We start from the raw sequence: 13871 nt of genomic DNA, 5'->3' as shown, positions 1-13871 counted from the left end.
GCAGAAAATCGCACAGAACCAAAGTGAAGACAGGAGGGGCCTGGCTTCTCAGGGACCACTGCGGGGAGGGGCGAGGACCCTTCCCTTCTTTCCAGGGTCCCAGGAGGCCCCAGGGCCCTGGCTGGTTTACACACCGGGGGCCCGCTGGCCACAGCCATGGTGTCCTGACCGAGGGGACGTATGACCTCAGTGGGGGGTCTGGGGACTGTGTGAGTCTCACCCCCTCTGCAAGGTCAGGATCATGTGTGGGGAGACCCCACACACAAACCTAAGAAATGCCGGGAGCCAGCGTGAGGAATCCCACCCGTGGCAAAGGTCATGAGGAAGGAGGCCTGACATACGCAAAGGCGGGATCAGGCCTCAGGGGTCCCTCTGGACTTTCTTGAGCATCTACCCCCAAAACCAGAGTCTGCCTGCCTTACTGCATTATGCTTTTCGCTTACGTTTCTAACATTAACAGGGGCTATCCCCGACCCCCTTTCTCTGGAGAAAATCAACTTAGGGCTCTAGCTAATAAGTCTCCTGGACATGAGAGGAGTATTTCAAATCAAACCCCCTCTGTAAGCATTCTAGCTTGCTTGGCAGGTTTATCCAGACTCTTGCAGCTACGCATATGATTGTTCACAGCCTCCCAACTGTGAGAGGCACGGGAAGCCTAAAACATAGAGCCTTTCAAAGAGTTAAAAGTTAGTAGAGTAGTGCTGGTGTAGGATTTCATTATTGGGCCAATGCTTGTTGCTAAGTTCCCATATCTCTTATCCACTGTGCACCTGGGAGTACATTATTTAACATAGTTGGAATGTAAAAAACAAAACAAAACAAAATAGTAGCCTTGAAATTAACCACATCAGATTTTTGAGCTAATTGGTTCTTTCTTTGTTGTAACTTACTGCACCTTTTACTCTGTGAGAAATGTAACTTTGTTTGATACTTTCTGAGGCTGACATAGATTAGAAATATAAAGAAAAAACACTTTGAGAGAAAATAAGTTTTCTGGTTGAGCAGCTTTTATCAAAAGAGGGTCATAAAATGTCCACAGGCCTCCAAGGCCAGAAGATAATGTACACAACATCATTTATGGAAAAGGTTTACAGAAAAATCCCGGTTTCGATAAGGGCAAAACTGCTGGAATGTTTGGGCTGACTCTGTATGACCTTGTATCTTTCATTCCCTTCTATGTACAAATTAAGGTATAAAAGTCCCTTTTAAAAATAAAGTAATGGGCCTTGCTCGAAGAAGCTTTGTCACCCTGTGTCTTTTCTTCTTTCTTTCTCTCTCTTACTCTCTTTTTCAGGCTGATCCCTTGGAGCATAGAGGCTCCCTGTGTTCACTTATCTGCCCGGGTTTCAAAGACCTGAACAGGAAGACGTTCTGCGTCTTCACTCCCTCGGGAGACCGGGAGGGCACCTGTGGCCTCTGTGAACAGGGCAAACTCGTTGTCTTGGGGTTTTATTGGCTTTCTATGTAAACCAAAAAATATCAGCGTCTTTCTCTCCTCTATTTTCTTATCTACAACATTCTTTCCTTATCTCTCTCTAAATCAGTCGCCAACTCTGTCCCCATTTCTAATTACCCTGGATTCACTGGGGCTGGACCCAGCAAAGAAAGAGGGAAGAACACGTGAGAGCTTCACTTGTGTTTAGGAATGAATACTTTAGTGTATTCACTTTACACAGGCCTGTACCTGTTTGCCTCTTTACCCCTGCGAGGTTCACCCTCCCTGGGGATCCTGGGGACTCCTCAGGTGGGCTACCTGGTAATTATTCCAGCATGAGCATGGGGAGAAGGGGGGCAGGTTCACCCAGTGGATTGATTGCAGGGCACATGGATCAGACAAAAAGCCAGTAGGATCAGGTGAGGTTGCGGCCGTGACCTCCTTCAGGTCGACTGTCCTACTCAGCAGAGACCAGACCTGCCCCCCGACTTCCAGCCCTGCTTCTGGTGTGTTTTCTCAGCTCCTCGGCGGGACAAGAAAGGACCGAGCCTGCCAGAAGCAAGATAGTGCCTTCAACAATATCATGACAGCTATTCAGTTCAGTTCAGTTCAGTCACTCAGTCGTGTCCGACTCTTTGTGACCCCATGAATCACAGCACACCAGGCCTCCCTGTCCATCACCAACTCCCAGAGTTCACTCAGGTTCACGTCTATCGAGTCAGTGATGCCATCCAGCCATCTCATCCTCTGTCGTCCCCCTCTCCTCCTGCCTCCAATCCCTCCCAGCATCAGAGTCTTTTCCAATGAGTCAACTCTTCACACGAGGTAGCCAAAGTAGTGGAGCTTCAGCTTTAGCATCATTCCTTCCAAAGAAATCCCAGGGCTGATCTCCTTCAGAATGGACTGGTTGGATCTCCTTGCAGTCCAAGGGACTCTCAAGAGTCTTCTCCAACACCACAGTTCAAACGCATCAATTCTTCAGTGCTCAGCCTTCTTCACAGTCCAACTCTCACATCCATACATGACTACTAGAAAAACCGTAGTCTTGACTAGACGGACCTTAGTTGGCAAAATAATGTCTCTGCTTTTGAATATGCTATCTAGGTTGGTCATAACTTTTCTTTCAAGGAGTAAGCGTTTTTTAATTTCATGGCTGCAGTCACCATCTGCAGTGATTTTGGAGCCCCCCAAAATAAAGAATGACACTGTTTCCACTGTTTCCCCATCTATTTCCCATGAAGTGATGGGACCGGGTGCCATGATCTTCATTTTCTGAATGTTGAGCTTAAGCCAACTTTTTCACTCTCCACTTTAACTTTCATCAAGAGGCTTTTTAGTTCCTCTTCACTTTCTGCCACAAGGGTGGTGTTATCTGCATATCTGAGGTGATTGATATTTCTCCCAGCAATCTTGATTCCAGCTTATGTTTCTTCCAGTCCAACGTTTCTCATGAGGTACTCTGCATAGAAGTTAAATAAGCAGGGTGACAATATACAGCTGTGATGTACTCCTTTTCCTATTTGGAACCAGTCTGTTGTTCCATGTCCAGTTCTAACTGTTGCTTCCTTACCTGCATACAGATTTCTCAAGAGGCAGGTTAGATGCTCTGGTATTCCCATCTCTTTCAGAATTTTCCACATTTTATTGTGATCCACACAGTCAAAGGCTTTGGCATAGTCAATAAAGCAGAAATAGATGTTTTGCTGGAACTTTCTTGCTTTTTCCATGATCCAGCAGATGTTGGCAATTTGATCTCTGGTTCCTCTGCCTTTTCTAAAACCAGCTTGAACATCTGGAAGTTCACGGTTCACATATTGCTGAAGCCTGGCTTGGAGAATTTTGAGCATTGCTTTACTAGCATGTGAGATGAGTGCAATTGTGCACTAGTTTGAGCATTCTTTGGCATGGCCTTTCTTTGGGATTGAAATGAAAACTGACCTTTTCCAGTCCTGTGGCCACTGCTGAGTTTTCCAAATTTGCTGGCATATTGAGTGCAGTACTTTCACAGCATCATCTTTCAGGATTTGAAATAGCTCCACTGGAATTCCATCACCTCCACTAGCTTTGTTGGTAGTGATGCTTTCTAAGGCCCACTTGACTTCACATTCCAGGATGTCTGGCTCTAGATGAGTGATCACACCATCATGATTATCTGGGTCATAAAGATCTTTTTTGTACTGTTCTTCTGTGTATTCTTGCCACCTCTTCTTAATATCTTTTGCTTCTGTTAGGTCCATACCATTTCTGTCCTTTATTGAGCTCATCTTTGCATGAAATGTTCCCTTGATAGCTCTAATTTTCTTGAAGAGCTCTCTAGTTTTTCCCATTCTGTTGTTTTCCTCTATTTCTTTGCTTTGATCTTTGAAAAAGGCTTTCTTATCTCTTCTTGCTATTCTCTGGAACTCTGCATTCAGATGCTTATATCTTTCCTTTTCTCCTCTGCTTTTCACCTCTCTTCTTTTCACAGATATTTGTAAGGCCTCCCCAGACAGCCATTTTGCTTTTTTGCATTTCTTTTCCATGGGAATGGCCTTGATCCCTGTCTCCTGTACAATGTCAAGAACCTCATTCCATAGTTCATCAGGCACTCTATCTATCAGATCTAGTCCCTTAAATCTATTTCTCACTTCCACTCAGTATCACAGTAATCCAAGTCTATGTCCCAACCAGTAATGCTGAAGAAGCTGAAGTTGAATCGTTCTATGAAGACCTACAAGACCTTTTAGAACTAACACCTAAAAAAGATGTCCTTTTCATTATAGGGGACTGGAATGCAAAAGTAGGAAGTCAAGAAACACCTGGAGTAACCGGCAAATTTGGCCTTGGAATGCAGAATGAAGCAGGGCAAAGACTAACAGAGTCTTGCCAAGAAAATGCACGGGTCATAGCAAACACCCTCTTCCAACAACACAAGAGAAGACTCTACACATGGACATCACCCGATGGTCAACACTGAAATCAGATCGATTATATTCTTTGCAGCCAAAGATGGAGAAGCTCTATACAGTCAACAGAAACAAGACCAGGACCTGACTGTGGCTCAGATCATGAACTCCTTATTACCAAATTCAGACTTAAATTGAAGAAAGTAGGGAAAACCGCTAGACCATTCAGGTATGACCTAAATCAAATCCCTTATGACAGCTGTAGAAACAGTTAATATCACAGAACCAAAGGGAAAGGGGAGGACTTCTCTGGGACAATGTGGGGAGCAGAGACCGACCGTACCCTTCTTTCTACCATTCCAGGAGGTTACAGGAACCCCCTTGTTTCTGCCTTAGGGGTCCAACCAGCAGAGACCTCGTGTTCTAACCAAGGGTCGTGGGGCCCCAGGTGCAGGGACTGGGGAGGAGGTGTCACCTTGGAGACTGAGGACCTGTGTCCCTGGTTCAGTCCTGGGGATTGTGTGAGCTCACCCCACCCACATGGGTCAGGATCCTGTACCTGGAGACCCCCTGGCTGTTCTTTACCTGCAGTGTGAATTGTCCTCTCTGAGATTCCCATCCTCTGAACTGAGGGTGTTGCCCTCATGAACCTGTGGTCCCTTTTCTTGTCTTCATCTTGTCGCATTCACCCGCTTCCAGTGGGTTCCTGCTGTCTGTTCTGCTGAGTGAGGGCATCTTGGGATGTCATTTACGATCGTAACGCATCACACACCTAATCACTGGGGTCACCGCTGTCTGGTTTCCCCTACACCAAGCTAAGGTAATTTAATTTTTATTTTTTATTGGAACAGAGTTAATTTCCATTGTTAGTTTCAGGTGTACAGGAACTTGATTAGATTTTACCTGGGGGGTGTATCTATTCTTCTCTGGTTTTGCCCTCATATAGGTTATTACAGCTTGTTCAGGAGAGTTCCCTGTTCTATTCTGTAGGTCCTAGTTGATTATCAATTTGATATTAGTGGGTACATTTTAATTCAAAACTCTTAACTTATCTCTCCCTTTTAACTTTTCTTTTGATAACCATAATTTGGTTTTCTCAGTGTGAGAGTCTTTTTCTGGTTTGTAAATTAGTTCATTGGTGTGAACTGATGGTTCCACTTGTGTGTGATATGATATTTACCGTTTACTTTCCCACCAAGCTTGTGCGAGGATTCCCTTTCCTGTACGTCCTCTGCAGTGTTTATTTTCTGTAGGTCTTTTTCCTTGATGATGGCCATTGTGACTAGTGTGAGGTGATACCTCATTGTCGTTTGATTGGCATTAATTTGATCATTATCGATGTGGAGTGTCTTTCCATGTGCTTTTATTATTTTACACCTTCTGAACACAATTTACCTCTTGAATCTGACTTCTCGGAACTTGGCCCTTTCTGGAATTTGGAATTCTTTTCTGATGGTTTGCCCCAGGACATTTCTTGAGGGCAGGTGTCATTTACAGCCCTGTCGGTCTTGTTACTATTAGAAGCCCTTCAGCACCTGTTTTGAGACATGTATATAAAGATGACACAGCTAATTGCCCCCTGCCCCCTCTAAACTTTCTCTTTTGGTAACCATGAGATTCTTTTCCAAGTCTGTGAGACCATTTCTTTTGTAATGACGTTCTTTGTATCCATTTTTAGATTCCACTAGAAATGATATCCTATGGTGCTTTCCCTTTCTCATTTATTTCACTTAGTATGATCGCCTCTAGTTTCTTCCCAGGAACTGAATATGTCATTATTTTATTCTTGCTTATTTCTGAGTAACATTGTATTGTGTATAACTCCATCTTCTGTATCCATTTCTCTGTCCTTGTACACTTAAGTTGCTTCCTTGTCTTGGCTATTGAACCTAGTGCTACCATGTATTGTTGGGGTGAAAATATCTTTTCAACTTTTGGGTTTTTTTCAATCTATGCCTAGACATGTATGGGATTGCTGAGTCACTTGGTACTTCAATGCTCAGTTTTTTTAAAAAACCTCCATGATGTTCTCCCTAGTGGATGTATCCATTTACATTCCCACCCATAGTGGGAGGGTTTTCTTCTCTTAACACCTTCTGCAGAGTTTATTGCTGAGATTTTCTGAGAGGGTCATTCTGATCGATGTGAGATGATACCTCTTTGGACAACTGATTTGTCTTTCTCTAAGAATTAGTGATGCTAAGCACCGTTTCATGTGCATTACGGCCATCTCCACGCCTTCTTTGGAGAAAGTGCATAGAGATCCTTGGCTGATTTTATACTGGAGTGTTTGTATTTTGATATTGTTGTGTGGGAGTTGTTTGTATGTGGTAGAGACAAATTCCCTGTGGGTATCTTCATTTGCAAGAATTTTTTACATTTTGAGGATTGTCTTTTTCTTTCACTGCACATGTCCTTTGTTGTGCAAATACTTTAAACGTTTATTAAGTCTCATTTGTTTACTTCTGTTTTATTTATCCTGATTCTAAGAAATTGGTCAAAAAAGAACTTGCTGCATTCATGTCAGTGTGTGTTCTGCTTTTTTCCTTAAGAGTTTCGTTGTATCTGTGCATTTCTTTGGGCCCTTAATCTGTTTGAAGTTTATTTTTGTGCGCGGCATCAGGAGTATTCTAATTTTATTCTCATTTTCTTCTGCCCAATGTCCTCCACAGTGGCTGCTCCCATTTTTCATTCCCAGCATCAGTGTAGGAGGACTCTCTCCTCTTTAATGCCTTTTTCAATAGGCATGAAGCCATGATTTGATCCACAGATTTCTGAACACTGACACCCTCTGCAGCATTTATTGTTTGTAGAGTATCTGCCTGGGGCCATTCTGGCCAGTGTGAGGTGATAACGCGTTGAAGTTTTGATTTGCATTTCTCTCATATTTAGCAATGTTGACATCTTTTCATGTGGTTTTTTGAAACTGTGTGAGTTAAACTTACTTATTGAAATGGCTTCTTGAAATCCTGCCCTGTTTTGAATATCTTTCCAATGACCTCCCCTAAGACGTTTCTTGAGGGCAGGTCTCTTTTACTTACAGCCCTGCAGGCCCTGTAAGTGCCCATCAGCAATGGCTTCAGCGTTGCTGCCATGGGAAATGGTTTGGTTACTGGGGGCACCAGAGCCTCAGGGAAAGGCCTGTTCCTGGACTGTCGGAGGGGAAAGTGCCAGCAGAAACACCCAAGGCCTGTGTCCCGTTCCTTCTTCCTTCCCCATCCCCTGGACAAATCCCAGTTCCTGCAACCCCACTCTGTGGAGGGTGCTTTCATCCATAGGTGGGGCAACCCTAAGGAAGGGGCTGGAGGTGGGAACCCCACCACCAGGAGACATGGAGCCCTTGGGGCTTTTCAAAGCTCTTCTAGCCCAGAGGCCCCACATCCTTTGGGTGCAGTACGCGTAGTTCCACTGCAGGAGGACCCCCTGGATCTGGAGGTCGTGGGCCCCTGCAGAGGGGAGCAGGCACGCCAGGTCCATGGGGCAGGGCTCATTGGCTGGCACATCCTCCCCAGCTCCATCAGCCCCATGACAGTCCATCCTTGGGAACCGAGCCTGCCCAGGCTTCAGGGATGCAGCAGCAGCCCAGGGCACCAAGGCCCGAGGGGAATAGAGTCGGCATTCTCTTCCTGTGATTTGTATTTCATATTGGTGTATAGGTGACTTACAGTGTTGTAGGATGTGGCTTTTTTGGTGGGGGGGAATCTTTGTTTTAGGTGTACAGCAACATGATTCCCTTTGCATAGATGTGGACATGTCCTTTTCTGGGTTTCCTACCCATATAGTCTATTATGCGGTGTTGATTAAGGGTCCTCACTGACTATTTTATAAAGAGTGGTATGTGTATGTTCATTTACACCTGCTCATTTCTCACCCCACCACCTTTCCTTAACCATAAGGTGCTTGGCTATGTCCCGAGGCCCTTTCTATTTGGTAAAAAAGTTCACCTGTATCTGTTTTTAGACGCCGCCTCTAAGTGATACCATGTGATAGTTGCCCCGCTTCCTCTGACTTCGCTTTTTATGATCCTCTCTACTTCCTTGTTGCTGGACATGGCGTGATGTCATCCTCTTTATGGCTGAGGGATATTGCCTTGTGTGTGCACCCGATCTTCTGTATCCACTCATCTGTCCTTCTCTGATTAGCCTGCTTTCTTGTCTTGGCTAGTAGAACCGAGATCGACGGTTACCCATGCTTTTAAATTTTAGGTTTTCTCTGGATTCATTTCCAGGTATTGGATTGCTGGGTCCTAAGGTACTTCTCGGAGAAGGCAATGGCACCCCACTCCAGTACTCTTGTCTGGAAAATCCCATGGATGGAGGAACCTGGTGGGCTGCAGTCCATGGGGTCGCTAAGAGTCGGACATGACTGAGTGACTTCACTTTGACTTCTCACTTTCATGCATTGGAGAAGGAAATGGCAACCCACTCCAGTGTTTTTGCCTGGAGAATCCCAGGGATGGGAGAGCCTGGTGGGCTACCGTCTATGGGGTCGCACAGAGTCGGACACGACTGAAGCGACTTAGCAGCAGCAGCAGCAAGGTACTTCTGTGTTATTTTTCATGTGAACATCCATACTATTCTTCCTGTTGGACGTACTATGTGATTGTGAAGGACACTGCAGGAGGGTCCCCTTCTCTCCACACCCTCTCTGGCATTGTTTGTTTATAGAGTGTTTGGCCACGGCCATTCTGACCAGTGTGATGTGATATTTTGCTGTAGCTTGGATTTGCATTTCTCTAATGTTTAGTGATGTTGACATTTTTTTAATGTGATTTTTTAAAAGACTGTGAATTAAACTTACATCTTGAAATTGGCTCAACGCCTGCCTTCTTTTGGATTCTTTTTCGATGACAACCCCTAGGACATATTTCGAGGGCAGCTGTGTTTTACTTACAGTCCCTGGATCCTTGTGAGTGTTAAACGCCCAGCGGCTCGGCTCTTCATGGTGTTATTAGAGAAAATGGCCACAAGGCGGCAGCATTCCTGCCGGATGCTTTTTCTTTCTTTCTTTTTTTCCCCGTAAATTCTTTGTTATTTTCTGTTGGAATAGAGTGGATTTCTGATGTTGTTTGTTTCAGGTGTACAGGAACTTGGTTCAGTTATTCATAGACGTTTATTCTCTTTGGGGTTCTTTTTTGCGTATCGGCGATTATAGTATGTTCAGTAAACTACCCTCTGCAGTTCAGTAGGTACTTTTAATCCTCTATTTGATATATATACATAAATGTGTATATGTTACTTCCAATCTCTTAGTTTATTCTGCTGTATCTGGAGGTGGGGTCTCTCCAGAGGGAAACAGGAACTCCAGGTTCATTTTGGGGACGCACCCCCTGCTACATGCTCCCAGCTCACTCTGCCCTAGGACCCTCCAGCCTTGGCACCCAAACCAGTCGGGCTCCAGGGGTGTGACACCGCAAGTCACTATGCCCTGAGGGGAATAGAGTCGGAATATCCTTTCTGTTTTATCTATTTTCACCCATCATTTGAACTGGAGCATACAGGTGAATTTCAATCTCATGAGGGTTTTGATTTTTCCTTTTCCTTCTACCACAAACTGTTTCACTTCTACATGGTTGTATGTAGGATTTGTTTGGTTTTTTTCTTTATAGGTTAATACAGAGTGTGGAGGATGTTTCCTTCTGTTACATGGTGGGTCCTGGTCCCTTGTTTTATCAATAGTAGTCTGCATATATTAGTCTGAAGCAGCTCTTTTCTCCCTGTCTCACATCTTTATATTTTGATAACCAGCAGTTTATTTTCTAAGCCGGTGAGCCCGTGTCTCCAGGCAGTAAGTTCACTTGCATCCATCCTTAGATTTCACCTAGAAGTGATATAGTGTGGTATTGGTCTCTCCCTGTCTCTCTTACTTCACGTGGAATGATCATCTCTGCCTTCTTTCCTGGCGCGGACTTGGCACTTTGTCCTGCTTCTTTATGCTTGAGAAACATCCCGTTGTGCACGTGTTCCCTGCCCCACTGTGCATCCCTTCACCTGTGCGTCTGTAGTTAACTGGCTTTTCTGTCTTGGCTGATGTACATAGTGGAGCCAAAATTGCAGGCATGTCCATCTCTATTAAACTTTTGGTGTCTCAACCCTTCTGCCTTGAACCCAGATGAGTCCGGACATGAGACCCAAGCCTGCTCAGGCTCCCGGAATGGGAGAGCAGCCCAAGTCTGGGAGGCTGTGGGGAATAAGCTAGGCACTGATCTTCTGTTTATTTTCTCTAGTCTCATGCCTGTGCTGTGTTGGAGTATAGTCAATTTGCAGTTTTGTGCTTGTCTTCAGGGTACAGCCACATGATTAACTAATGACATATACATACAGCTTATCTGTTCTTTTTTGGATTCTTTTCCCACAGAGGTTATTGCAGAAGGTTGAGCAAAGTACCCTGTGTTGAATATCAGGTTCTTCCTGAGAACCTATTAGAGATACAGATTTCTGTGTATATGTGGTGGGAAGGAAGGAAAAAATGATTTTGCATTATCCATTACAGATAGAGGTTTCTCTGTATTGTTAGAGGTACAAATTTCTGTCTATTTGGAAGAAAGAAAGGACAGAGATTTGTTGCTACAGGTACAGATTACTGGGTATATGTTAGCCCTGACCTACTAATTCAGCCTTGTTCGTTCACGTTTTCTTGGAACCTTCTGTTTCTGTTTGAATTCTGAGTCGCTTTTGTGGTGTAAATTTGTTCCTTTGTATCTCTTTTTTTATTTTGCCTAGAAGGGACATCATATGTTTTTTCTTTCTCTGTCTGGCCAAGTTCGCCTAGACTATATTCCTCCAAGGTCCATCCTTGTGATTATCACTGGGATAATTTCGTAATTTCAGTGGCCGTTTTTCATGGCTGATACTCCATTGTATATATGCACCACTTCTTTAACTTTTATCTGTTCAGAGATATCTTGCAGGTTCTGTGTCTCAGCTATTGTAAGTAGTGCTGCTGTGAATGTGGGGTGCACGTGTCTTTCTGAAAATGATGGTTTTCTCGGGATATAGGCCCAGGTGTGGGTATGCCAAATCATAGGCTGCCCTCTCTTGAAATCTTATTTTCTGGCATGCGGACAAACAAACTTTCTAGCGGCTGTTGCTAATGTCCTCTCCAATGACCATGTTAGGGGGGTTTGCTCTTCTAGCCGTTGCCCTCATTTATTGTTTGTAGAATTGTGAGTTGGCCATTCTGAGGTGAGATTGATCTCTTGCTGTCACTGAGATTAGCACTTACCCTGTCATATTTAGGGATATAGAACATCTTGTTCTCTGGCCATTTGGGGATTTTTATTCTTTTTTTCTTTACCTTAAAGGATGTATGGAAAATGTACCTTGTAATTGGCCTCTTCAAAGCCAGTTGTGTTTGCAGTCGATTTCCGCAGTACTCACCCAGGTCCTTTCCTGAGGGCAGCTGTCATTAACAGCCCTACAGGTTTTGTGACTTGGAGGTGCCAATAAGCGCAGGTGCTAAAGTTGTAGTTACAGGTAATGTCCACAAGGCGGCAGCACTTCTTCATGCCCATCTCTGCTTCCACCTGGAACCAGAGCCTTAGGGAAAGCCAGCTTCCTGGGCTGTGAATGAGTGTGGAATGTGCTGAGCAAACACCCAAGGCCTTGTGTCTCACTACTTCTTCCCCCCAGAAGCTTCACCTCTCCCCTCCAGAATCATGCGTACCTGAGACACCCCTCCCTGCTGAGGTGCCTAGGAAGCTGCATTCTCAGGAAGGAAGCTTCAGCTGGGGACCCCAGCCCCGTGGATCTGGGTACTTGGTGAATTGACCCTGGTTCTCGTGGCCAGACGGTCGTGTCATCGTTGATTGGGCTCCCAGGGGAAATTGGTGCAAGTTTAAAAGGGGTCTCAATACAGGGCATCTTGCCAGGCTGTTTCTACCCCTCCCAAGTGCAGCCTTGGGACTCAAACCTACTCTGGTTCCAGAGATCAGATAGCATCCCAGGTCAGGGAGGTCAGAGGTAATAAACTAGGCATAACATTTCTTTCGTTTTATTTTCCTTTAATCTCATGCCGATGCTATGTTGATGTATAGCCCAGTGTGTTTTGTGCTTGTCCTCAGTATACAACGGTCTGATTCAGTTATGAAGTATGTACCCGCAGATTTCTATTCCTTTTTATTCTTTTAACATAGAGGTTATTGAACAAGGCAGAGTGATGTTCTCTATGGTGAACATCAAGTCCACAGGAAGGAGAAAATCCTTGTGAATGATTTAATACAGATACAGATTTCAGTGCATATTTAGAAGGAAGAAAGGAAATAATCTATGTGGTTTATTTATTATACATACACATTTCTATGTATAGATTAGTACCAACTTTTAATTTATAGCCTGTTTTTTGTTCTTTTATTTGATTTGTGTTTGAATCTCAGAGTCTCTAGTGATTCCCAGGTGGCTCAGTAGGAAAGAAACCGCCTAACAATGCAGGAGACATGGGTTCAATCCCTGGGTCAGAAGGATGCCCTGGAGGAGGACGTGACAACCCTTTCCAGTACGTGCCTGGAAAATCCCATGGAGAGGGCCCTGGCCGACTAAGTCCATGGGGGTCATAAAGGGTCAGACACGACTGAGCACGCATGCGTAAAAAAACACCTCAGAGTCTTTGTGTTTTAAATTACTGCCCATGTATCTTTTTGTTTTTTTAATTTTTCCTAAAAGGGACACTGATGATGGTCTCAATGAAGAGCACCTTGCCAGGCTGTGTCTAACCCACCGCAGTCCAGCCCTGGGAATCAAGCCTTTTCAGAGTTCAGTGATCAGATGGCATCACAGGTTAAGGTGGTTGGAGAGAATAAACTAGGCATTATTTTTTCCCCTTTCTTTTCTTTAAGCTCATGCCAATGCTACGCTGAAGTATAGTCAATTTTCAGATTTTGCTCGTCCTCAGAATACAATGGACTGATTCAGTTAATATTTATACATACAGCATATGTGTGCCCTTTGATTCTTTTGCTTCATAAGTGGCTGAACAGGTGGAGTAAAGTTCTCTGTGCTGAACTTCAGGTTCCTGGAGTAACTATTAGAGACACTGAATTTTTGTGTACATCTAAGGAACAAAGGCAGGAGATAGTCCCTGTGGATTACAGATTACAGCAACAGATTTCAGAGAGAAAATTGTTAGAGACAATATTTGTTAGAGACAAATATTTCTGTGTCTACTTGCATGGAAGGAAGGAAGGAGATAATCCTTGTGGATTACATAACACAGATACAGGGTTCTGTGTGTGTATTAGGATGGATTTCTAATCCACCCCTGGCCATTTGCCGCCTCTTTGTAGTTAGAGGAAATGTCCACAAGGGGGCAGCACTTCTCCATGCCATCTCTTGTTCCAACATAACCAGAGTCTTAGAGAAAGTCACCTTCCTGGGCTGTGAATTAGTGTGGAATGTGCCTGATCAAACGCCTAAGTGCTTGTTTCTCATTCTTTCTTTCCCCTGAAACTCAATGAAATATGTTTGCATGGAAGGAAGAAAGGAAAGAAGGAAGGAAGGAAGGCAGGCGGAAGATAAACCTTTCGGGTTACATAAAACAGACAGAGTTCTGTCTAA

General features: G+C 44.3%; 1 pseudogene; it reads right to left on the bottom strand.

The window, feature by feature from the left end:
• Positions 1 to 5597, bottom strand: part of LOC138426633 (membrane-spanning 4-domains subfamily A member 8-like) — a 36776-nt pseudogene extending 31179 nt beyond the window's left edge.
• Between the last annotated feature and the right edge of the window lie 8274 nt (positions 5598 to 13871).

Source organism: Ovis canadensis, chromosome 21, assembly GCF_042477335.2.
Source record: "Ovis canadensis isolate MfBH-ARS-UI-01 breed Bighorn chromosome 21, ARS-UI_OviCan_v2, whole genome shotgun sequence".
NCBI lineage: Eukaryota > Metazoa > Chordata > Mammalia > Artiodactyla > Bovidae > Ovis > Ovis canadensis.
The sequence above is the reverse complement of the archived record's forward strand: the minus strand, read 5'-3'. Positions and strand labels throughout refer to the sequence as shown.